Source organism: Euphorbia lathyris, chromosome 10, assembly GCF_963576675.1.
Source record: "Euphorbia lathyris chromosome 10, ddEupLath1.1, whole genome shotgun sequence".
Lineage (NCBI taxonomy): Eukaryota > Viridiplantae > Streptophyta > Magnoliopsida > Malpighiales > Euphorbiaceae > Euphorbia > Euphorbia lathyris.
The window spans coordinates 49,201,589-49,227,599 of record NC_088919.1 but is presented as its reverse complement, the minus strand read 5'-3'; positions in this window follow the sequence as shown (position 1 = coordinate 49,227,599).

The window sequence follows — 26,011 nt, the reverse complement described above, 5'->3', positions numbered from 1 at the left end:
TCTTTAAAGCATCAAATTACTATGTTTTTTGGACCAGGATTCTTATCATCCGTGTTTTACCAACTATGCACTATTCAGATATATTAATTTTATTAATTATCTACTTTGTGACAAATTTGATAGTACGACGATATTTGAGATGAAATATTCCATCGTTGAGTCTTAGTCACCGAAAATAATTAGTGTTTCTTATTAAATTTTTACTATTGATCAATGTATTTATTTTAAGTGGGATAATATATAATTATATGTAAAGTAACCATAGAAGACACCATAAATATAGATATAAATAAATATATTTTTATATATTTAATTGAATTCGGTCGGTTTCGGTTAACCGCGGTTTTTAGAATATGAAAATCGTAACCGTAACCATTAACCACTATTTTTAAAATTAAAAACCGTACACTAGTCCATCGGTTTTGGTTAACCTTATTTTCGGTTTGATTTTGGTTTGGTTTTTCGGTTTTGCGGATTTTTGTGTGCACCCCTAAGTCCAGTACTTGTAAATTTGCTTGGGTTAATCCAATATAAATCTTATTTTTTCAAATTAGATTAGTGTGGATACCACTATAAACAGGCATCCTTATACCTCCTTAACTAGAGTGTGATTGATGTGTTAGTTATGTTGATCGTTGAATTGTGTGAATAAGGAGGAAGGTGCGGAAGTGGCAATGCTTCATATAGGGGGAACCCTTGGCATGTTTGGGTTAGCATAGAGGTACGGACATAATCTCTAAAATGTTCGAGTTGGCACAGAGGTAAAATATATGGATATCATAGCTCCCTTCAATCCAAAACTTTATTTATTTTATTATTTACAATTTAAATTCAAATAATATCATTAATGAGGGGAAATATAATTATAAAAACTTGAAACATTTTAATGAGAAGATTTTTAATCATTTTAAATATTTTATTGAGATGATTTTTTTATCATTACAAATAATTTAATGAGAATGTTTTAAATCATTACAAATACTTGAATGAGAATATTTGCGTATCATTAAAAAATATTTTAATATGGATAAAATTATTATCATTGTAATTTTATAACGAGAATGGATTTTATCATCGTTAATACTTTTAGTAAGGGACCCCAGTAATGAAGGGTGCCATGAGAGTAATTATTCTCGTTAAAAATGCTTTCGTGAGGATATTTTAGCTTTTAGTGAGAATATCTCCCCTCTTTACAAGCTATTTTTTTTGATAGTTGTTAGTTTCCAATGTTCATATTGTTATAAACATATTGTTACAAAATATATTATTAAAAAAACATCCATGCATTATCTTTATCATATAATTATCTTATTTTTACGTTGAACGTTGACAGGAAGGTCAAGAAAGAAAAAGTGAAATGATGGAGAATTCTTAGTCAGAATATCTAGTTTATTAAGGTAACATAATTTGTTTTTTCTGTATACAAATTTGTCAATTTGTAAATTTACTTGAATCTTCATATAGCTTATGTGTTATAAACAATAAATTTTTATGTTCAACTTGACATTTTCATTCTCTAATTTTCAATTATTGAATTGTTTTGACAGGTTATTATCCAAACAAGAACAACTTTGAGAAATTGAATTTTGTAAATGATCAAGTACATGTATGAACTTTTTAATGTACTTTGTCAATATCTTAATATTTTGTAAGAGCAAATTCTCACTATGCTACTAGATTGTGATAAACTTGTAACTCTTATTATTAATGTTTAAAAACTTGTATGAATCAATATTTCCTTTTATATTTTGATTATTTTATGATAATAAATTGTAATATTAGTTTTTTTTATACAAACTATTTGATCTGTTGTGGCGCAATTGTATTTGTGGCGAATTCGATATCACCACTAAATATAACCTATTTGTGGAGAATTTAGTTTTTCCCATTATAGGCTTTACTGGCGCACCTATTGTGGCGAATTTATTTTTCCCCACTAGAACCTTTTGTGACGCAAACTGGACATTTTGTGACAAAAAAATTCCCCACATGAGCCAAAATCTCCTTGATGAGCCTAAATCTCCTGAGTGCAAGTCCCCCAAGGATGTAACTAAGAAGGTCAGAGTCTCTAAACGGCCCATTGCTGAGGATTTAGAGGATGAGCAGCCTATAAAGAAAAAAAACAAATACAAGGGTCAAGCCAGTGACACCTCAGCCGATGGCCGTTGCGATACCCGAGGACTCTCACTCCCTCAAATCACAAGGAATGGTTACTAAGGTCACTCATGTTTCTACCTCTGCTCCGGGTCAACAACCACCTGTGATGTACTCCGTTCCATTCACAACTGACCCATCCACTAACCATCAGGATGAACCACTTCACACTGAGGAGGAACCTGCTGACAAACCAAATCCCTCCTTTACCACCAATCTCCTATCCCCACTTCCTCTCCTAAACACAAACACCATCGCTCAAGCCGAGAGAAAAAATACAAAAAGAAGAGCAATAAAACAAAGGTTCACTTCGTTGATGAGGCAACGAATGCTGATACCACTCCTCTTGACCCATCAGAAATCAATATCACCTTCCCACTCTTCGAAACTGCCATTCCACTGACTGAGCCCTCAACTCAGGAAAATCAAGCCTCTGTTCCTGATCCAAAGGAACAAGCCTTATCTGAGGGTACAACAAAACTTTCATGCATCTCTCTTTTTCCGCTAGTGAAAAATCCAAGTGATACTTAGAGGGAGGGTGGGGATGAGCTTACACAGGCCGTCGAAAAACGAATTTAAAAAGACATTTGTTAAATCCGTGAATAGATTTTTTTGTGAAACACGCATCTCAATGCTGATTCTCACCTTGAACAATTTTGAAAAAAAAATATGAAGTCCTTTTGAGTTTCAATCGTTTATATAAGATCAAAAACATATTTTTGACAATATTTTCTTAATCGGATCAAAAACTTATTTTATATTGATAAGAAGATCAAACTAATAAAAAAAACGTGTTTATACCAAAAAAACCAAGAACAAAATCAAGAATATATATAAACACATAAATACAATCATTTTTAGAATGGTCTCACAAAATTTCTTCATATCTTTGGATACAAAAAAAACACAGAGTACAAGATCTGTGGCTCTGATACCAATGAAGAGATTAACGGCAATTAATCCATTTGAGATATATGGGTTCGGTCATACCTTATTGAATAGCAAAACCTGTAGATCTCTCAGAGTAGCGGAAGCAGATCTTAGCACTATGATCTTGTACCACCGGTAACAGGCAACCACACAACGTTAGCCAGGGAAGACTGAATAATCCACAGACTAAAGTGAAGAAGAAGAAGAGAGAGAGAGAGAGAGGAGGTGCAGGAAGCAAGAGGAGGCAACCTTTTTCTTTTATATTTCAACTTTATGTTGTGATTAGGGTTAAGCCTATTTATAGGAAGCTAAAACAGGTGCAGGAAGCAAGAGGAGGCAACCTTTTTCTTTTATATTTCAACTTTATGTTGTGATTAGGGTTAAGCCTATTTATAGGAAGCTAAAACCCTAATTCTCCATCTCTTAAGATGAGCTTGGCCCGTTCCATTTCAGACGAGTCAGATTAATTAGATCCATATATATATATATATATATATATATATATATATATATATATATATAGATATATTAAAAAATATGTATGTATATATTTTTTATTATAAGTAATTATTAAAAGATTAAAAATTTATTTTTTATTTTAATAAATATGAACAGTGATTAAATATATATTTAGTCCTTGCCTTTTTACGTCTCACTTTATTTTAAAAAACGTATTATAAGGTCTCTATTTTTTTTGCCACTGTTAACATTTGGTCTTTTGCCTTTTTTTCTGGATTTTTAACCAAATATATCTTAGCTTTCAGGACAGTCATAGTGCGGTACAAAATGACCATATTAATTTGGTATTTGCTGGTTGTCTATTTATACAGAATATAACGGTTAAAAAAAAGATAAAAGGACCAAAAAGTTAACAGTAACAAAAGACTTATAATGTCTTTTTTAAAATAAGGGGACTAAACATTGTGCAAATTTAACCTTAACGTTTCCAAATAAGATCAATTTAAGTCATGCAATATCGAAAAGTTGAAAAAATTAGTTTGATTATTATTTAGCCGTCACATCGGACCTTCCAAACAAGTTTGTCGATAAATTGAAGCAGTTTCGTACATTTTTTTGCTGGTGTTTTTGTAACTATATTAATAACACAATAAATTATTTTAGACAATTTGATAAAAGAAAATTGTGATTAACTTATAGGCAGCAGATTTAATTTTAGCATTTTAACAGTATTTGTATCAGTAATACACTAAATATCTTATACATAATTAATATTTAGAAGGGTTAAAGTTACAGTTAATAATAACTTTGACATGTCGGTTATAATCTTACATATTTAATCCTCATTTTACAATAATTTATTAAAAACTAATATTTTTAAAACTAATATTTAATTCATATTCTATTAAAAATCCACATTTTTTTGAGATTCTGATAACTCTCCAGGAAACCTCTTCTTCCAAATTTGATTTGCCATTAAGTATTTTAACCTCTTCAACTGGCCACAACATCTGTTGTTTGACCTTGGAGTTAATCTTTTTTTTTATTTGTCTTGTGATGGATATTAAATTATTAATTATTTGTTTGTTTCTTTGCTTATAACAACTCTTTGATTTCTGAAGCATCAATTCAATATTATAAACATTAGATTTTACTTTATGAATAGTTCAGTTTCTTTTTTAATTTCATAATAAGAAGTTTAGGTTTGTATTTTTGTAATGTGATACAGCTTCGCGGGGTTTTGCATTTTTAGAGAGAGAAAGAATAAAAAAAATAAAAAATTAGAGAGGTGGAGAAGAAGATATATTTGATTTTTATTTTTCTTTTTGGGGTTTGTTTGTGCTAATTAGATAATAAGGGGCTTAATTTATAAAAGGGTAATTAATTTATTAGTCCTTATTTTTTGACAAAACACACTGTTTAGTCCCTGTATTTTTAAAAACACATGATAAAGTCCCTAACATTTTTCTTGATGAACTGTTTAGTCCCTAATGTTTTTCTCGGTGAACTGTTTAGTCCCTACCGTTAGACTCTCATTAAGATTTTGTTAGTCAATTTGGATTTGCGTTATTCTTTTCCTTTATTTTCCTTTTCTTTAAACTCTAATGCATCTGAAATCAACTTTGAGTGTTCTTCTTCTTCATTTTCTTCTTAATCGTTCAAATTCGTAAGCATTGGGTCTGTTCGTTTTCTTGTTCTCCACATAAATAACTTCTTCTTCTAAATTGGATTTCGTCTTCTAAAGTTTGAAGGTAAATAGTAAAGGGTAATTTAGTAATTTTCGAAGTCATAAACGGTAAAAAATCTAACAAACAGACGGAAGGACTAAACAGTTCACTGAGAAAAAGGTTAGGGACCTTACCATGTGTTTTTGAAAATATAGGGACTAAACAGTGTGTTTTATAAAAATATAGGGACTAATAAATTAATTACCCTTTATAAAATAAATAAATATAAGGACCAAATTAACTCTTTTTCCTTTGACTTTTAACACCGTTAGTCAAATTGGTATGTGTTTGCTAAAGAATGAACCTCAAGGTACTATTTTGTAAATTTTTAAACCATAATGCTGCAATCGAAAACAAGTATAACCACAAGGTTTATTTTTGTACTTTTCCCTTAAAAAAATTAATCAATATTTACTTAATTTTATTTTTATTTATTTTAATATATTAATTTTAGAAAATATATTTGTGGGATAGTTGCTTCACGCCACTGCCAATAGTTGTAGGGGTTCCTACAATAAATGCTGATTACGACGCCTATGATACCGTAATCAGTAATTAAAATAAATAAAAATCCATTGCGGTATTTAGTGCACCGTAATGATACTTTTTTTAACCATAACAAACAACCCCATTTAAAGAAATATTTTCTAACCAATTCTATATTGGGAATAATTTCTTCAAATGGTACCAAATTGGGGTTTAACCCTATATAAAAGGTTTAAACACCAAATAAATGTTAGAAATCCGGGATAACAAACAGAAACTAGGGACATGCTCTACTTGTGCTATGACATTAGGGATAATTATATTGTGGAGAAATTATACTGTGTGCGATAGCCAATGAAATTGAAACACATGAGATTTAATTAAATTTCTTAAATAATTAAAAGCCATTAATTGACTTATCTTATCTTCCATTTTCCTTTGCTGTGGTCTTCCTCTTGAAACCGCCACATTCAACCTTTTTCTTCTTTTTTTATACCTAAATTCCACTCATCTCAAAGACACAGAGATATGATTGTATGAACTTCAATTCAAATGGATTTTGAATTAAAATTTTTTTAAAAAAAATTAAAATTCAGATCCAAAAACCTTTTAAAATATGTATAAATCCAATTAAAACTCATCAGTTGTGGTTGTATGAACTTCAATTCAATTTGGTTTTGAACTAAAAACTTTTAAAAAAGATTAAAATTCAGATCCAAAAACTTCAAATCATTTATGGGTTTTCTGAAAACAGCTTTTTTTTCAAGACTGAAAATAAAAATTCAGATCCAAAAAACTTGAATGATTTTTTAGTAGAGTTATTCTCACGACGACCAAAAAACAGACAAAGAAAAACGATTGGAGGTGGTCGAAGAGGAAAATGGATCTCAAACCCCAAGATTATTAAAAAGATTACGGACACCTAACTACCATTTTAGATTTTTTTTTTCTTTAAACAACAATTTTCTAGCTAACTAACACTTAAATGATGTCTAAATTAAAAGTTCAAAAATTAAAATTGTTTAAAATATCATTTTCATCAAGTTTATAATGGGGGATTAACTATTATTGGAGTGCACATATTAATCAACGGTAAATGATGTAATTATGTTAATATAGCGCAAAGTTACAGGGCCGGTCTTGAAATTTAGGGGGCCTAGGCAAAATAAGTAATAATAACTCTTTGAATAATAATAATAATTTATATATAATAAGACCTTTTAATATTTTTTATCAATGGGGTTTCGGAAAGAAATAGGTCCTCCTATATAATTTTATCACTATTTATATTAAAAAAAATTAAATTTCATATATATATAAAGGCTAAAAAAAATTTGGGCCCCTTCCGGCCCTAGGCCGGCGCACCCCGAGCCTATAACCAGGGCCGATCCTGCAAAGTTCAATTATCACAATGTTCATCTTTAATTCAGAGGTCACAATGAAAAAAAGTAAAAAGTTAAAAGATCATGAGTGTAAATTACCTAAAAATATCATCCTTATACAATTTTTATTCTGAATATTAAAACAAAATTATTTGGAATATTTACAAAATTTACCCAAAGATTATTAAAAATATATGTTTTATTCTTATTGTTAAAGAGCTCAATTTTATTCAACTCATTTTTATGTTTACATTAGAATGTCTAGTTAAATTTTTTGCTTTTAACACTAGTACATAAATGCTTACTTGTGTCGCACTTTTTCATATTGTTGTGCCGCACTTTTGTGCGACATAACAGGGGTGCGACACAAGAACTTTGCATCGCTCTTGAGAGCGACACAAGCTACTCATCTGTTGTGTCGCACTTGTCAAGCGCGCGATACAATAGAGCGATAACTCTTGTGACACGTTTCTAAAGTGCGCGACACAACATATGATAATTCTTGTGACGCGCTCCAAGGGTGCGCGACACAAACTCCGTGATTAATCTGGTACACTTTGTATCGTTCATTCCTCATGCGCGACGTAAAATATTGATATTTTTTTAAAATATATATATATATATATTGGATTGAATGGAGCTCTAACATTGAACTATAATCAAACATAAATATTACCACAATAATCCGACGTAGGCAAAAGGTTTTTCGTTGAAATAGGGAAACTGTAATGAATGTTGAACCAACTAATAAATTAATATCAGTGCACAATGTAATGATCTTTTTTTTTCAAGGACATAGCCAAATAAAAACTCTTCATCGAAAATCAAATAAGCAGACAAGAACATGAAGTAACTAGAGATTAACTAGGGACATACCATCAGAAGATTGCCAATGTTTTCCTTTGAATTCATCCAAGGTTGAAATGCAAATGGTTTTGTTAATTGTACAGACTTTGGTGGAAGCGTTCTCAAAGAGTCTGAAGCACAAAATAAAAAGTTACAACTAAATACAAGAGACTAATAGACTGATATAGAGATATGTACAAAGTAATAACGATAAAAGAAAGTCACATTTTCTAAAAGAAGAGTATAATTGAGCTAGGATGCCTACTATGGTGAGAATTTTGCCCCAGTGGCAAGGTTAGAAGCTATTAGAATATTGTGTGCTTATGCCAGTTTCATGAACTTGAAATTATTTCAAATGAGTGTTAAAAGTGCATTTTTAAATGGAGTTATAAATGAGGAGGTGTTTGTTAATCAACCTCTAAGGTTTGAGGATCCAAAGTTCCCAAACCATGTTTATAAACTCTAGAAGGCTCTGTATGGTTTGAAACAAGCACCACGTGCTTGGTAACGCTTAGCAAGCTTCCTACTGACTAGAAATTATGTTAAAGGAAAAGCGGATAGAACTTTATTTATAAAGAAAAAGGGTAAGGATACTGATAAGTCTCCAATTCAACGTTCAAATGTCCAATTTAGTGCTAGGTTATTTAATTAATTTGGTGTTATTTTGGGTATTATTGCTTGTTTTGGTTTGATTTGCCTCCACAGGACTCAAATGATTACAAGGAGCAGAATTGGACTTAATTGAAGAAACTTTGGACCAGAAAGGAATTTAGTGATGAATTAAAGGAGCTGAAGCGAAAATGGAGTTAGTCTTGCCCAAGACTAAGGACCTCCGAATCTGCTGATGTTCAAATTGACTAGGACCTTTTCCAACTCGAAAAAGAAGGCAGAAAATCAGGGATTTGAAATTTGTAAAAGAGGTTGCTGATTTAGATAGATATTATTTGGTTACCTAACTTTTAGGATGAGGTTTTCTCTATAAATAGATGGAGAACAAAACTTCTTCGGAGAGGTTTTTTTCTCTTTTTGGGTTCTTAGTTAGCTTTATTTATTTTTATCTTTAATGGTTATCATAGTCGAATTCATGACTATGTGTAACTAAACACTTTATCGATTAAGGGATTAATCAAAGACTAGAATTATTTCCAATTGTGAGATTGTTGTTCTTAATTTCAGTAATCTAATTGTGTGTGATCTGTTTACATATTTATCGATCTATGAAATCAGACCTTCAATGAAAGTTTAGGTTACAGTTCGGACGGGCTTCGGCTTTTGCATTCATTGAAACAACGTTAGGCTATAGGATTTGTAATCATCTGAAATCCTAACTATGTTCAAGCACATAAACATGTGATTTGGTTTAAATTGGAATCGCTAAGAATTCGGTTAACTTAGATTGGGTCCTTCTAATCCCTAATGCTTTCGACAGATTAAATTCTAAGCGCTAAGCTAGAACTGTCTGGCCGAATAGGGGCTTATATCTTTATGTGCTCTAGGATTTCCTTTACAATTAAGGAATGATTAGGCCGGGAATGAATAAGGAACGACTATAACCAATGCAGATCATGTCAATTATGATATCATCTCACTTTCAATGATCAATAAGGAAATAATTCTTCAGCCTGCGAATTTCCCTTGATCGAAATTCCATCATATAAGAATCACCAATTTAATTTCATTTCAATTTTCCAAATTTATTTATTCATTAATCAACAATTTCAATCCCCCTTATTTACTTTTTGTTAATTGCTTGATTATGATTAGATTAGTATTAATCCTTTGGGTACGACCTTTACTTGCTCTTTTACAATATGTTTTCGGCTAAGTGAAGTTATAATTATCTTTGGTGGATTCGACACCCATCAAATTTTGGCGCCGTTGCCGGGGATTAATTTAACTTGATTTAATTCCATATATGACCAGGTCTGAAACTTCAGAGCAACTTCTTTTTAATTCAGAAATAGAAAAAACAGCAAGAAGGCTTCGTAAAGAAGTGAGGTTGCAGAAATTACAAGGTGCTGAAACTTCCAGTTCTAGTGAAGAAGAGTAAATTTCCAGCGAGGAAAGCGAGTCATCTGAAGCAGAAACGATGGCAAACAGAACCTTAAGACAGCTTCATGCGCCTCAGGCTGATCAGCAGCCGTTATGTGTCACATACCCAGTCCTAGATGCGGCTTTTGACTTAAATCGGGACTGATTCATTATTTGCCTAAGTTTCATGGAATGGAAAGCGAAAATCCACATAATCATCTCAAAGAATTTCATGCGGTCTACTCAGGTATGAGTCCATAAGGAATAACCGAGGAACAAGTGAAATTAAGAGCTTTTCCCTTTTCTTTGCAGGATGCGGCTAAAGACTGGTTTCTCAACCTACCCTCTGGATCCATCACAACATGGATGGGTATGGAACAAGCATTCCTAGAAAAGTATTTTCCAGCTTCTCGAGCAATAATGATTCCTAGGGAGATTAGTGGAATAAGGCAAAAAGATATTGAGACACTCCATGACTATTGGGAGAGGTTCAAAAGGTTATGTGCAAGCTGTCCCCAACATGGGATAAGTGAACATTCTCTTATTCAATATTTTTATGAGGGAATGTTAGGAATGGAAAGAAAAATGGTAGATGCTGCAAGTGGGGGAAGCCTCATTGATAAAACGCCATCTGCTGCTAAAGAATTGTTCCAAATCATGGCAGCAACTTCCCAACAATTTGGGAAACAACAAGATGCTCCACGAAAAGCGTATGAGGTAGGTACTTCTTCCATTGAAGAAAAATTAAATACTTTGACATCTCTTGTACAAAATTTGGTTGTAGGGAAGGTAGCTCAAGTGAAAACATGCGGGAGATGCTCAGTTATCGGACATGCCTCAGATGAATGTCCCACATTGCACGAAGGTACACCGGAGCAGATCAATGCTGTCTTTGGATATCAAGGGCAACCTCCATATAAGTATGATCCATACCTCAGCTACAAGCAGCAAAATAATGTGCTTCAACCGAATATTCCCCAACAATATCAACAAAGACCTCAACAATATAGATATGTTCAAATGGATCCAAATTCATGTATGATGTCAAATTCCAATGATCAATTTGTTATGTCTAACATGCTGAAATTCCAGGAAGAACAAGGCAAGGTCAATGCCAATTTTCATGCCAACTTCCAAAATCTAGAGAAGCAAATGAGTCAGATAGCGACCACTCTGAGTGCAATACAGTCCCAGGGGAAGTTACCTTCACAAACTGAGGCGAATCCGAGACAGAATGTGAGTGCAATCTCACTTTGCAGTGGAAAAGAATTAGTCTTGCCCAAGACTAAGCCTACTTCCGAATCAGAACAGACTGTGTCAGAGAAATCTGCAAGCAAAGAGGAGGTATTCGAAAAAGAAACGGAAGGTTTATCTACAGAAGGTTCAGCTGGTAAGTCATCTGAAGAGCAAGACATGCCTTTTGTAATTAAGGTCCCTTTCCCTCAACGTTTAGCCAAATTAAAGAAGGAAAAAGAAGAGAAAGACATCTTTGAGGTATTTCGTAAGGTTGAGGTGAATATTCCATTGCTTAATGTTATTAGACAAATCCCTCGATATGCTAAATTCCTTAAAGAATTGTGTGCTAACAAGATCAAAAAAATTGGGTATGAAACGATTACCATGGGTGAGAATGTGTCTGCTACACTCCAAAAGAAAATGCCCCAAAAATGTAAGGATAGAGGTATGTATTTCTTGTCAAATTGGGAGTACTAGTATTAAGAGAGCAATGTGTGATCTAGGAGCATCAATTAATGTCATGCCTAAATCAATTTATTCATCTTTAAATGTTGGTCCTTTAGAGGAAACAAGAGTAGTAATCCAACTCGCTAACCGATCTATAGTTTATCCCGAAGGTTTGTTGGAAGATGTTCTTGTGCAGGTTAATTAATGGTTTAATTTTCCCAGCTGATTTCTATGTCGTAGACATGGAAGATAAAGATCACTCTTCAGATTCATGGGAAATCCTGTTAGGTAGACCATTCCTAACAACTGCTCGGACAAAAATCGATGTTCACAAAGGAACAATGACTATGGAGTTTGATGGTAAAATTGTTCAATTTGATGTTTATAAGGCCATGAAAATTCCTAATGAAGTGTCTTCTGTTTGTGGCATAGATGTTATTGAACCAATAACTCATCAAGTTTTTAAAGCATGTAGGGAAGACAGGATGCAAGTAGTAATTGAAGAAAGCTTAGATGTGAGCAGCAAAATAGAGGAGAAAGAAGTGGAGATTGGAGAAGATGTGCAGGAAACACCGGCAGTTGAGCCGTGTAACATGAATATTGATGAAGCAGGAAAACTCAGGAAGTTGAAAGGACAAGAACTTGAGGAACTAAGGAATGAAGCTTGTGAGAGTTTGAGGATTCACAAATTGAAGACTAAGAAAGTGGAAATTCAGCGTTTGGAGAACGGGAAAGTGCAGAAAGTAAATGGCCATCGTCTCACGCCATTTTATGAGAATATCCCGATTGAAAGTGGTGAAGTTATGGAGATACAAGTTCCTGGAGACTAGCCTGAAGCTCGATTCCGTCTAGCCAAAGACGTTAACTAGCAGCGCTAATGGGAGGCAACCTAGTGTTGGTCCTGCCCAGGACCAGCATCTGTCATTTATATTCAGCAGTGTTGGTCCTGCCCAGGACCAGCATCTGTCATTTATATTCAGTAGTGTTGGTCCTGCCCAGGACCAGCATCTGTCATTTATATTCAGTCTTTGTTTTTATTTATTTATTTATTCAATTCATATGGAATAACCAATTTTATCATCATCTTCTCCAAATGACTTAAATTTCTGGGATTTGATTTTACAGGTATAAAAGAAAAAAAAAGAAGTCCCTAATTCTATCCCTCAAGCCGCCACTCCCCCTCTCATTCCTACCCGACGGCATGTCAAACCCCTTCACCACAACCCACAGCTTCTGGCCACCATCCTCCACGGGGCAGTAACTCTTACTCTTTTCTTTTATTCTACTGCTGACCTTAGATTCTTAATGGTTTCTGTTTTTACATTGAGATGATGCATGTTATAAATGGGGGAGGAGACTTGAGTAGTATGTGATGTTAATATATATGTTTGGTGCTGATTGGTGTGATGGGAGCTTTGCTCTGGTTTGTATGTTCTGTTGTAAATTTTTATTTTTTTAATGTAAATTTGGGGTCGGAACTGATTTTTGACTAAATGTGAGGTGCACACCAATTTCTGATTGTGAATAAGTTTGCAATAGTGTGGGGTGTCCACCCTTTGTTTTGTCCCTAAAAATAACAATGCTAGCTCTCAGTTTTGCACTTGGTTGAAAATAGGTTGCCAACTCAGTATTGAAACCCTAAGTTTTGTTTGGAATAAAGCTGTCGATTTCAAAAGGTCGGGATTGCACAATTGTCTCAAGCATGCATATGAACCACTTGACTAATCTCACATTACATGACAGACGTTTTGAATGAAACAACACCGATTTGACCCCAATTTTTGGAAAGTTTTTGAGCCTAAATGCAAGAACAAAAGCATTACACTTTGTTCTATTCTTTCCGAGTGTTATCCAATTCTAGTTTGGAATTCTAGAACTTGCCATGTTATGCATTTCGAGACCACACTGATGTATTCAAACATTAAAAATGATAAGGGCAATAGGTTTCTTTTCTCAGCCGTTTCAAATAAAATTCGAACCCTTAGTTTTGCCCAAGGCTAACAAAAAAAATAAACAGTACCAGCCCTTAGTTAGCCACTTTTGAGCCTTTTCCCCATTGTTGATATAACCCTTGTTTGAATCCCTTGGCCAGGGACATTTTAGCCATCAGAGTCTGTATATTCTATTACTCTATTCAATTTTAGTTGCCGATTTGAGTAATGTCCATGTTCAAAAACCACAAGTTCGTTAAAGTATAAGGATTCAATTGAATAGTCCTTTAATTATATGTGGTTGTGCTTTAAAATGTATCTAAATGGACGATTTCTTATTCCAGTATTATCTTTAGAAAAGAAGAAAACCCAGGAAAAGAGCCTCAAAAGAAAAAAAAGGAAGAAAAAAAAAAAATAAATAAACAAATCAGAGGCAGAAAAGGAGAGAGTATGTTAATAGTTATCTAAGTTCATCTTGAACATTCATTCATATTGAAATTCAAGAATTGTAAGTCGTTTGTAAATAATTGAGTTTTGATTTTTCACTTTGGCCTTTTTCAGAGTAGAATGTATATTTTTACTACTCTTGGTTTCCCTTTCTTCTCCCTTTCTTTTTCAAACCTTAACCCTATCCTGCATTACACCTTGTTTTAAGTCCCTTTGATTTATTGACTTGAATTCATACTAAGTGGTGGAGATTTGATATATTGGCAAGCTTATGGTAATTTCATTCTAGTTTGCGACTTGAGTGATTCCTTGAAAACTAATCATAGGCTAAACACTTGAGTGCAATGAGTGGCTTCCGTGAGGGTGTTGTTGATTTGAATTCATACCTTATGTACATGGTCAAAAGCTTAATTACTGAGATTCTTCAAGTAGTTACGTTGTATGTTTAAACATGAATAATATCTTGGCTTTGAGAATTGATGGCTGATAATCTTCACATTATGAGTGGGAATTGGGAAAGGTTGGTCAACATGAAATCATAAGAGTAAAGAGCTGTTGATATGATCTGATATACTTAGGGACAAGCATTGGGTAAGTGTGGGGTATTTGATAAGTCTCCAATTCAACGTTCAAATGTCCACTTTAGTGCTAGGTTATTTAATTAATTTGGTGTTATTTTGGGTATTATTGCTTGTTTTGGTTTGATTTTGACTCCACAGGACTCAAATGATTAAAATGAGCAGAATTGGACTTAATTGAAGAAACTTTGGACCAGAAAGGAATTTAGTGCTGAATTAAAGGAGCTGAAGCGAAAATGGAGTTAGTCTTGCCCAAGACTAAGGACCTCCGAATCTGCTGATGTTCAAATTGACTAGGACCTTTTTCAACTCGAAAAAGAAGGCAGAAAATCAGGGATTTGAAATTTGTAAAAGAGGTTGCTGATTTAGATAGATATTATTTTGTTACCCAACTTTTAGGATGAGGTATTCTCTATAAATAGATGGAGAACAAAACTTCTTCGGGGAGGTTTTTTTCTCTTTTCGGGTTCTTAGTTAGCTTTATTTATTTTTATCTTTAATGGTTATCATAGTCGAATTCATGACTATGTGTAGCTAAACACTTTATCGATTAAGGGATTAATCAAAGGCTAGCATTATTTCCAATTGTGAGATTGTTGTTCTTAATTTCAGTAATCTAATTTTATGTGATCTGTTTACATATTTATCGATCTATGAAATTAGACCTTCAATGAAAGTTTAGGTTACAGTTCGGCCGAGCTTTGGCTTTTTCATTCATTGAAACAACGTTAGGCTATAGGATTTGTAATCATCTGAAATCCTAACTATGTTCAAGCGCATAAACATGTGATTTGGTTTAAATCGGAATCGCTAAGAATTCGGTTAACTTAGATTGTGTCCTTCTAATCCCTAATGCTTTCGACAGATTAAATTCTAAGCGCTAAGCTAGAACTGTCTGGCCGAATAGGGGCTTATCTTTAGGTGCTCTAGGATTTGCTTTACAATTAAGGAAGGATTAGGTCGGGAATGAATAAGGAAGGACTATAACCAATCCAGATCATGTCAATTATGATATCATCTCACTTTCAATGATCAATAAGGAAATAATTGTTCAGCCTGCGAATTTCCCTTGATCGAAATTCCATCATATAAGAATCACCAATTTAATTTCATTTCAATTTTGCAAATTTATTTATTCATTAATCAACAATTTCAATCCCCCCTATTTACTTTATGTTAATTGCTTGGTTATATTTGTGATTAGATCAGTATTAATCCTTTGGGTACGACCTTTACTTGCTCTTTTACAATCTGTTTTCGGCTAAGTGAAGTTATAATTATCTTTGGTGGATTCGACACCCATCAGATACCCCACTGGCATAAATATACATTAATTATATTATATTCGATGCTACTAACGAGTCTCTTTGCAAGGGATTTTGTAAACAGATGTAAACTGAGTTTGCGATGTCCATGACGGGAGAACTCAACTTCTTTCTTGGACTCCAAATCAAGCAAGGAAAGAATGGAATCTTCATTAGCCAAACAAAATATGCAAAGGAGATATTGAAGAACTATGGCATGGAGAATTGTAAGTCAATATCAACCCCTATGGGTACTGACACTGTCCTCTCAACCGATGAACATGGTAAGTCAGTAGACAACAAGTTGTATAGAGGTATGGTTGGCTCTCTACTCTATCTTATGGCAAGTAGGCCAGATATTCAGTTCTCAGTGTGCTACTGTGCTAGATATCAAGCTAACCCTAAGGAATCTCATTACATAACTGTAAAAAGAATCCTTAAATATTTGCAAGGCTCAGTGAATGCAGGTCTATGGTATCCCAACACTTCTGAGTTCACACTCCTTAGATACACTGATACTGTCTATGGACGAGGCAAGATGGAACGAAAGGGTACCTCAGGAGGATGTCACTTTCTTGGGAACAGTCTTGTGTCTTGGTTCAGCAAAAAGTAGTCATCAGTAGCCCTGTCAACCACTGAAGCTGAGTACATTGATACTGGAAGCTATGTTGCTCAAGTACTCTGGATTAAACAGCAACTGGATGATTATAGAGTAAAGACAAAAACCATTGAGGTCAAGTGTGACAACAAGAGCGCTATTGACCTATCCAAAAAATCCAATTCAGCACAGCAGGATGAAGCATGTCGGTATAAGACATCACTTAATTAGACATCATGTACTCAAGGGTGAGATCAAGCGGACCTACGTTCTAACTGATGAGAAGATCACGGACATATTCACAAAGCCACTGGCTTGTGAGCAATTATGCGCGCTGAGAGAAGCAATAAGTATGTTTAATCCTCTCCAATAATTCTGAGTATAAACTGTTCTGAGTGATAAACTGACTTGCATGCTCTGAGTTGATACTTAGTAGATAACATATCTTCTAAGGCTCGCACGTGTATCTAGGTAGTGACTAGGATGACGTAATAAGCATCATTAAGGAACCATGCGCCGTAATTAGCATTAATGTCAGAGTTAATGACTTTGAGTGGTTGAAATTCTGACCGTTGGGTCTTTGACCCCTCACCTCTCTCATCCTCAGCTATAAATAGAGAAGAAATCTCTCTCATTTCTCCTTACGCTTGAATACTCGCAATCTCTCTCTCTCTCAATTCCTATCTTTCTTCTGTAATCTGTTCTTCTCAAACCGCAAGAACACCAAAAACACCATGTCTTCTCAAAATGACCTAACCTCATCCAGTGGCTCTGAGAAGTATGAGGACAGAGCCTCTGATATCAATCCCTCCCCATTCGAGGAAGAACAACTTGACTACGAAGACTCACCTGAACATCAGTCGAACACCAGACAAGACAAACAACCCATGAGTGAAACCCAGAACCTTGAACAACCTAATACTCAGCAAATTGAAAATGTTGAGGATGAGCTTCAAACTGAACAACCTCAGAACACCACTAAGCACCCTGTAGAGTCATCTCAGGCAAAACCTAAAAAGGCTGGAAAAACACCCAAACCACGAACTTTCTTTACTGTGTACGAGGCATTGGAGAAAGTTGAAAATCCACAAATCCACATCTAGATACTTCTCCCCTGAGTTCATTAAGTCAGGTCAGCCCTTCTGCAAGTGGATAGCTGACCTAAAATGGGGAACCCTCTATGGTCTCCGCGGAATCACTTACCCAAGACTTGTAAAGGAGTTTTACAAGAATCTGAAGGTTGCTGGCGACAACTATGACCACTTGGTCAGTTCTGTCAAGGGCACTGAGCTCACCATCACGCCCAAATATTTATCTAACCTACTTAAGCTAAAAGAAGAAGGAACTGAGCTTAGAAAAGTTGGCGATGAAAAAGATGCTGACTATGACAAGGAGTACTGCAAGCCCAAAGGCTTTACTGCTGAAGTCTCCATCACTTCCCTCTCCCAACCTCATAGGCAAGCCCATTATATGATAACCAACTTCCTCTTTCCAAAACTCAACTCAACCACATCTGCGTCCAATTTCGAGCAGTGCATAATCTGGCACATGTTAGAGAAGAAGCCGTTGAATATGCCGGTCTTCTTGGTCGATGTGTTCCAACGCAGTACGATGAAGCTCAGATTAGGCTCACTCATTACGGCCATTCCCAAGCACCACAAGATAGATCTTGAAGGTGAGAATGACAGGGAAGGCACGGAGATCACTGTTGTGTCTCTAGACTCTTGCACACATCAGAATGCAAGTGCCGAAAGGAAAGAAGGACGCAGGCACTAAAGATGCCAAGCCCAGTAAGGGCAAGAAAAGAAGGCTGATGAGCCTAAATCTCCTGAGCCCAAGTCCCCCAAGGATGTAACTAAGAAGGTCAGAGTCTCTAAACCTGACTTTGAGCCTACTCCTGTTGAGACGCAGCAGAAACGGCCCACTACTGAGGATTTAGAGGATGAGCAGCCTATAAAGAAAAAAACAAATACAAGGGTCAAGCCAGTGACACCTCAGCCGATGGCCGTTGTGATACCCGAGGACTCTCACTTCCTCAAATCACAAGGGATGGTTACTAAGGTCACTCATGTTTTTACCTCTGCTCCGGGTCAACAACCACCTGCTATGTACTCCGTTCCGTTCACAACTGACCCATCCACTAACCATCAGGATGAACCACTTCACATTGAGGAGGAACCTGCTCAGACAAACCAAACTCCTCCTTTACCACCAATCTCCTATCCCCACTTCCTCTCCTTAACACAAACATCATCGCTCAAGCCGAGAGAAAAAATACAAAAAGAAGAGCAATAAACCAATGGTTCACTTCGTTGATGAGGCAACGAATGCTGATACCACTAATCTTGACCCATCAGAAATCAATATCACTTTCCCACTCTTCCAAACTGCCATTCCACTGACTGAGCCCTCAACTCAGGAAAATCAAGCCTTTGTTCCTGATCCAAAGGAACAAGCCTTATTTGAACCCAACTTGGGCCCCAATGAGTCCTCTGTTGCTGCTCCTAACTGCTCAACCATTGAGCATACACACACTGAGCAGTTTTAATAAGTGTATGATTTTAGGAGTTCGAAAAAAAGTGTATGATTTTAGTAGTTTTTCAAGTTGTAGTCTTCTATTTAAGGAGGAAGAAGGAAGATTGTCTTCCTTTTTCCTCCTTGCACCGTTCTGTTGTTTTATTTTTCTTCTGCTTTGTTCAATAAATTATAGTTGAATTGCATATATTTCACCAAATCCCTTATTCCGCTTGAATTGCATCTGTTGTTTGTTATCTTTTAATTGATAACTTTTTTTCTGTTTTAGCAAGAGCAGAAATGGTAGATCTTATACGTAGATCACTACATCTACGTGATTGCAAAAGAAAGGATTTAGATCCGAAGATTCAGAAGAGTTTAAATGCTGAAGATGCAAATACATGTGTTTTTCTGCAAAATGGGTATTTGAAGAAGTATATATTTCATCTAGTGTTTGTTTTATCTGTACCTTTAATGGTTTATTTTGCTCGTTGTAGTCGTTTTTTTACCTTTATGGATTTTGTAATAGGCATAGCCTGTACTTATCTAAGGTTTTATTCCTTACTTTTCTTGTTGTACTTGATGTTTTCGTATTTATAAAATGATGTATGCATTTCTATATATATAAAAAAATAAAATAAGTGTCACATTCCTTACTAATGATCAAAACTAAAATTTTGTGCATATAAAAAAATTTTAAAGTTTTATGCTACTATATATTATTAATTGGAAAAAAAGCAAGCTTTTATGCTAATCTTCGAATCAGACCCATATGAAATATAAGTTAATTAGTATATCCAATAAATTGAGTTCATCATTGTATGTATTGAGGAAAAAAAATTAACATCTGCTTAGATGTGATTTTTATTTACAAACTGCATCCTTTATGTGACACAAATTCTAAAACCAAATCCCATTGTAGGTATAATTTGAACAAATTCTACTCTTTACTTTCTTTTCTTGTTCCCATTTTGTGTTTATTAATCAATATGAGTATTATATTATTTTTTTCCGAGATAGCGTGGATGACTTACATTTTGTAAAGTTATGGTATAATACATCAGTTGCTTCCTGAATTTGTTCAAAAACCTTTATTGCCTCCGACACTTACATAGTGTCTCATTAGGCTCATGAACTTACTTAAAGTGTAATGATTAAGTCTCTAAATCTTATAAAAACGTCATCAAGATGTAAAAAATAGAAAGTTAATTTGTTTTAAAGATATAGAATCACGAATCATACCTTTATTTTTTAAGTTTTGTCTTTTTTTATAGATTTAAATAAATTGAAATGTATATCACTTTAAACAAGCTCATAGGCTAATGAATACTATAGGCGAGTTTAGGAGACCAATATGTGATTTTAAAAAAATCTAGGTGGCAAATATGTTACTTTAAGCAAGTTGAGGGAGTTAACAAGACACTTTATAAGTTTAGGGGGCCAATCAATATTTTGAGATAAGTTCAGAAGCTATTAATGTATTTTAACCATTATAAAACAATTAATTGAATTTTAATAGGTTAGAATGGAACACAATTTTAAAACTGAAAAATTTGGACAGTAATAATGTAATAAATTTTGGAATGCATTTTTCTTAAAAATTATAAGATGTATATTTGACTATCAGTTTTGAAAATTCAATGAATTAAATTTAATCGGTTATAATGTAAATAAATTCGAAACTGAAAATTCAATGAAATTGACTGTTACGGTTGAAAAGATTGATTTTTCAGCTATAAAAGGGAAACAAAAGATGTCTAACCCAACACATAAAACGCTCTCTTTTAAAGTAAAAAGGAAAACATAAAGAGAAAAGTAGGTAATCAAACATCCTTTATTTCAAAGTTAATTTTGTTCTATTAGTTGAATTTTCATTCATTACAAACCATTTTATATTAAATCTTTAGGCCATCAATCTCACCCATTTGAAGTGCTTGACAAACACCGAACGAAGATTAGTCTAAATGTGGAAACATTTCAAAGGTGCCTCCATAGTGATGGAGGACCTCCAAGATTATCTTATGATTAAAGCTATGTCTGCAAAAAGCAAACTAGCTTTTAGAAAGTGTTCCGGACTATGCGACATAGACATAGCGATGGAGTTTGTTACTCAACCACATCAAGTGAGTTGTCTGAGTTAATTTCAAATAAATGTTACATGGTTTCACATTTTTTTAGATCGGTATATGTGGTTGGTAAATTTTTTATTTTTTCAAACTTGACCAATATCGATCTCAAGATGAATTTTTTTAAGAATCAAGTGTAATTAAAAGTAAAATTAAAAGTAAAATTAGCCTAATTAATATTATGATGTTAGGATAAAATTAAAATTAAAATTACTCTACCAATGTTTTTAACACCTTATCCTTGCTTGAATTCACCTTTGAATCACACTTTACTGTTTCGAATATTCATTAAGATTTTCTCATCTGATGCAATTTTGTTTTTCTTAGGAGCAGACAGAAGGCGAAGGAGATAAAAAACCTGCCGCCGCCTCCGCCGCCCGCGAACCGAAGTCTGTTTCTGTTTACAAAATCGACATGCATTGTGAAGGCTGTTGTAAGAAAATTAGAAGAGCCGTGAAGCATTTAGAAGGTGAGAATTGAATAGGATTGATTGATTTGGTTTGATTGATTTGGATTGCCAATTAAAATTTGTGATTTGTTGTTGAAGGTGTGGAGTCGGCGAAGACGGATCGTCAATTGAACAAATTGACGGTGACAGGGGAGGTTGACCCTGAGAAAGTGAAAGCGAGGCTGGAAAAGAAAATGAAGAAGGAAGTAGAGATTGTATCTCCGCAGCCGAAGAAAGACGGCGGCGGTGCTGGTGAGAAGAAACCCGAGGTGGAGAAAGCGGATGAGAAAGCTGCCGAGAAGAAACCGGAGGTGAAGAAACCACCACCTAAAGAGGTATAATAATAATAAAAAAATTAATTTAAATTCGTTTCTGATTACGATGTGTTGGACGGAAGATTAAACTTTAATTAAAGTGATTTAACTAATTTGGATTTAATTAATTGACTCAAACAGATGAGGCAAAGAAAGAAGTCGGCGGCGGCGGCCACGACGAAGGAGGCGAGAATAAGAACGATGCTAAGAAAGTAGATGGAGGAGGTGAGATAAAGAAGGATGCTAAGAAAGTAGACGGAGGAGGAGAGGAAAAGAAGGATGATAATAAAGAAAGCGTCGAAGCCGGCGAGAAAAAGAGTGATGGTAACAAAGATCAAGCCGGAGCAGGAGCAGGAGAGAAAAAGAATAAGAAAAAGAATAAGAAAGGCCATGAAAGAGGAGAAGAAGCTAAGGTGAAGAACAAAGAAGTTCCAGATCTAGATCCGGCGACGGCGACGGTGACGGCAGCTGGTGGTCACGGTGATGCTATGGCGGAGGTAATAAATAAAATGGACTATTATCCGGCATATGTTCCGACTTCATGGCTGGACGAGATATTTGCTCAGAGTTACACTGTTGACCCGCAACAGCCGCAATACAGTTATGACCAGACTCCGGTGTACAATTATGGACACATGCAACAAGGGTATTATATTCAACCAGCGTACAACCATCCATTCAGCGACGACAATGCCCGTGCTTGTTCCATCATGTAAAACGAAGACGAAGATGTATATAATATGTAATAGGGCTAAAAGAGTAAATATCCTTTAAAAGGACAATTAAATTACTGTGCATTTTTGTCATTAGTAATGATAATTAAGAATTGGTGTCCTAGATACAGTACATTGGCTTTCTTTTAGCAGTACCAAAACAAACAAGAAGAAGAAAATTTTGAGTTTAGTAAATAAAGGTTGGCTTGTAGTTAATTTAGCCTTAGAGATCTCCACGCGGCATGAATATTTGATCCTCAACTAAAACTTCTTAATTTATCAATTAGGTTTTCGAGCTAGCAAAAATCACCAATTAAGTTATCATTTTATCCGAAATCATTAATTAAGTTATCATCTTATCCAAAATTTAATAACTTTTGTATTGGCTCAAAATGGATTTGGAAAATAGGGTATAAAAGTGTTTAACCGAACCAAATCAATTGATGATTTTTGCTTAAAATGGATGACTCAATTGATGATTTTTGCTTAGTTGAGGATTTTGATAGTTTACGGTTCTAATTGACTTTAAAGCTTTGGTGTATCACTGAACAAATTCAAATTAGCAGTTCCCAAACTCAAAATAACATCTGATGAAAGGAATAAAATCAAATCACTAAAATATATAGAAACCTAAGGAAAACAAAATGATATATACTTGTTTAAGAACAAAGCTTCTTCAAGGGCACACCTGAGGCTGGATTCTTGGTGACCCAAACCCTCACAACACTCGCAATGCACATATTAATCAACAGTAAATGATGTAATTATGTTAATATTGTTAAGGATAAACGTTATCCTCACATAACCGATTCTTCTCTCACTTCACAATCCTAACCGATTCTTCGCTCACTTCACAATCCTAACCTCTTGATAACTCTTGTTATTTATTTACTAATACTTATCCTTTTGCTGTTAACCAATTCCCTGTAAATGTTTATCTTCTAGTCTTTGTATAGGTTTAGAACTCTTCTTTTGTACATCTTGTATTTCCTATTTATTCTTTCACGATTGAATACAAAAGTAAGCTTTTCACAACATCTTCATGGTATCAGAGCATTCCCTTCCCAAGACCTGTTAATTCATTGCTAATTCCTCATCCTCACTATGGCTGACAACAATCTCATTGCCAATAACAGTGAACCTACCAGACCTCTCACCATGGTTAATTTCCAAAACTCCATTAAACTTACCTCCACCAATTACCTTTCATGGAAAACTCAAATTGAATCCATCATGATTGGCTATGATTTATTCAAATTCCTTGATGGAAGTCACCCATGTCCAACAGCCTCTGTCAACATTAGCGGCATCACCACTCCCAATCCTGCTGCTAGCACCTGGATTAGGCAAGATAAACTTATATATGGTGCTCTTATCGGAACTTTAAGCCCCACAGTTGTTCCTCTTATTTCACAAGCCACCACGTCTGCTCAGGCTTGGCTCACTCTAGCCAAAACCTATGCAAACCCATCCCGCGGCCATGTCAAACAAATCAAACACCACCTTGCCAACATCACCAAAACTTCCCAAACAATTGATGAATATATGCAATCAATTCTGATTTGCACCGACCAACTTGCAATTATGGGCAAACCTATGGATCTTGAGGATATCATAGACACAATCCTTAAGGGGCTCAACTATGAAACTTATAAACCTGTCATTGATGCTGTTAACAGTCATGACACATCAATTGCCTTTGATGAGCTTCATGAGAAACTACTTAACCATGACATGCTTTTGAAAGCCCAATCTTTCACATCTCCTCTCCCTGCTACTGTTCACGCTGCCAATTTTCAGCCGTCACATAATCGTAATCGCCCACTCCCTTCCGCACATTCAGATGTCTCTCGCAACCCAAATACAAATCGCTCCCCCAAACCTTTTCTAGGCAAGTGTCAATGGTGTCGTAACCAAGGTCATGTTGCTTCCCAATGTCAAATTTTTAAGCAACTATATCCTTTCATTGTTTTTCCATCTATACCAAGTAGTCAATCCTCTCATTCTCGCCAGTCTCGAGCCACTGTTCCACATGGTGTCTCGCCCCAAGCTTATTTTGCTACTGCCCCATCACCGTCTTCCTCCTCTTGGCTCATGGATAGTGGTGCATCTCATCATGTCACAAATGATCTTGCCAATCTTGCTCTTCATTCCCCCTATGATGGACCTGATGAACTTATTATTGGAGATGGCTCCTCCTTGCCTATCTCTCATATAGGTTCCTTTTCTCTTTCCACCTCTCAACATACTTTTATTTTTTCTAATGTGTTATATGTTCCTTCCATTTCTCGAAATATTTTATCCATTTCACAGTTTTGTCATGATAACTCTACCTCCATTGAATTCTTACCTTCTTCTTTCATTGTTAAGGGGCTTTCGACGGACCAAACTCTATTTCAGGGTCGAGTTAAAGCTGGTGTTTATGAATGGACCTCCATCCCTCCTACTGCTAATTCCAGCATTCATATCTCCAAACAAAATTGGCATCATCGTCTTGGGCATCCGTCTCTTTCTGTCCTTCAGACTCTTCGTTCCAATTTTCCTTTACAAATTTCAGATTTTTCTCATTTTGATTGTAATGCTTGCAATATTAATAAAAGTCATAAGTTGCCATTCTCTCAATCTACCATTACTTCCAATGCTCCACTTGATTTAATTTTTTCAGATGTTTGGACCTCTCCGGTCCATTCTTATGATCACTTCAAGTATTATGTAATCTTTGTGGATCACTTTACCAAATATACTTGGCTTTATCCTCTCAAACATAAATCTGATACTGCACAAGTTTTCATGCGTTTTCGTAGCCTCGTTGAAAAATATTTTAATCGGTCTATTCTTCGTTTCTTCTCTGACAATGGCGGTGAATTCACAAAGCTCACTCCTTATCTTCTTGATCATGGAATTACTCACCTTACCTCACCACCCCATACTCCTGAGCATAATGGCTATGCTGAACGGCGACATCGCCACATCGTTGAAACTGGCCTTACTCTCTTGTCTCATGCCAATCTTCCTCTTAAATTTTGGACTTTAGCCTTCATCACTGCTGCCTATTTTATAAATCGCCTTCCCACTCCGACATTGAAAAACCTCTCTCCATATCAGAAATTACTTCAATCACCACCCAACTATGTCAAGCTCCGTAGCTTTGGTTGCCTTTGTTACCCCTGGTTACGTCCCTATAATAATCACAAGCTTCTACCTAAGTCTATTCCTTGCATTTTTGTTGGATATTCCTCAACTCAAAGTGCATATCATTGTTTTGATCCCACCATAAATAAACTATATACCTCTCGTCATGTTAAATTTGTGGAAACTAAATTTCCATATCACAACCTAT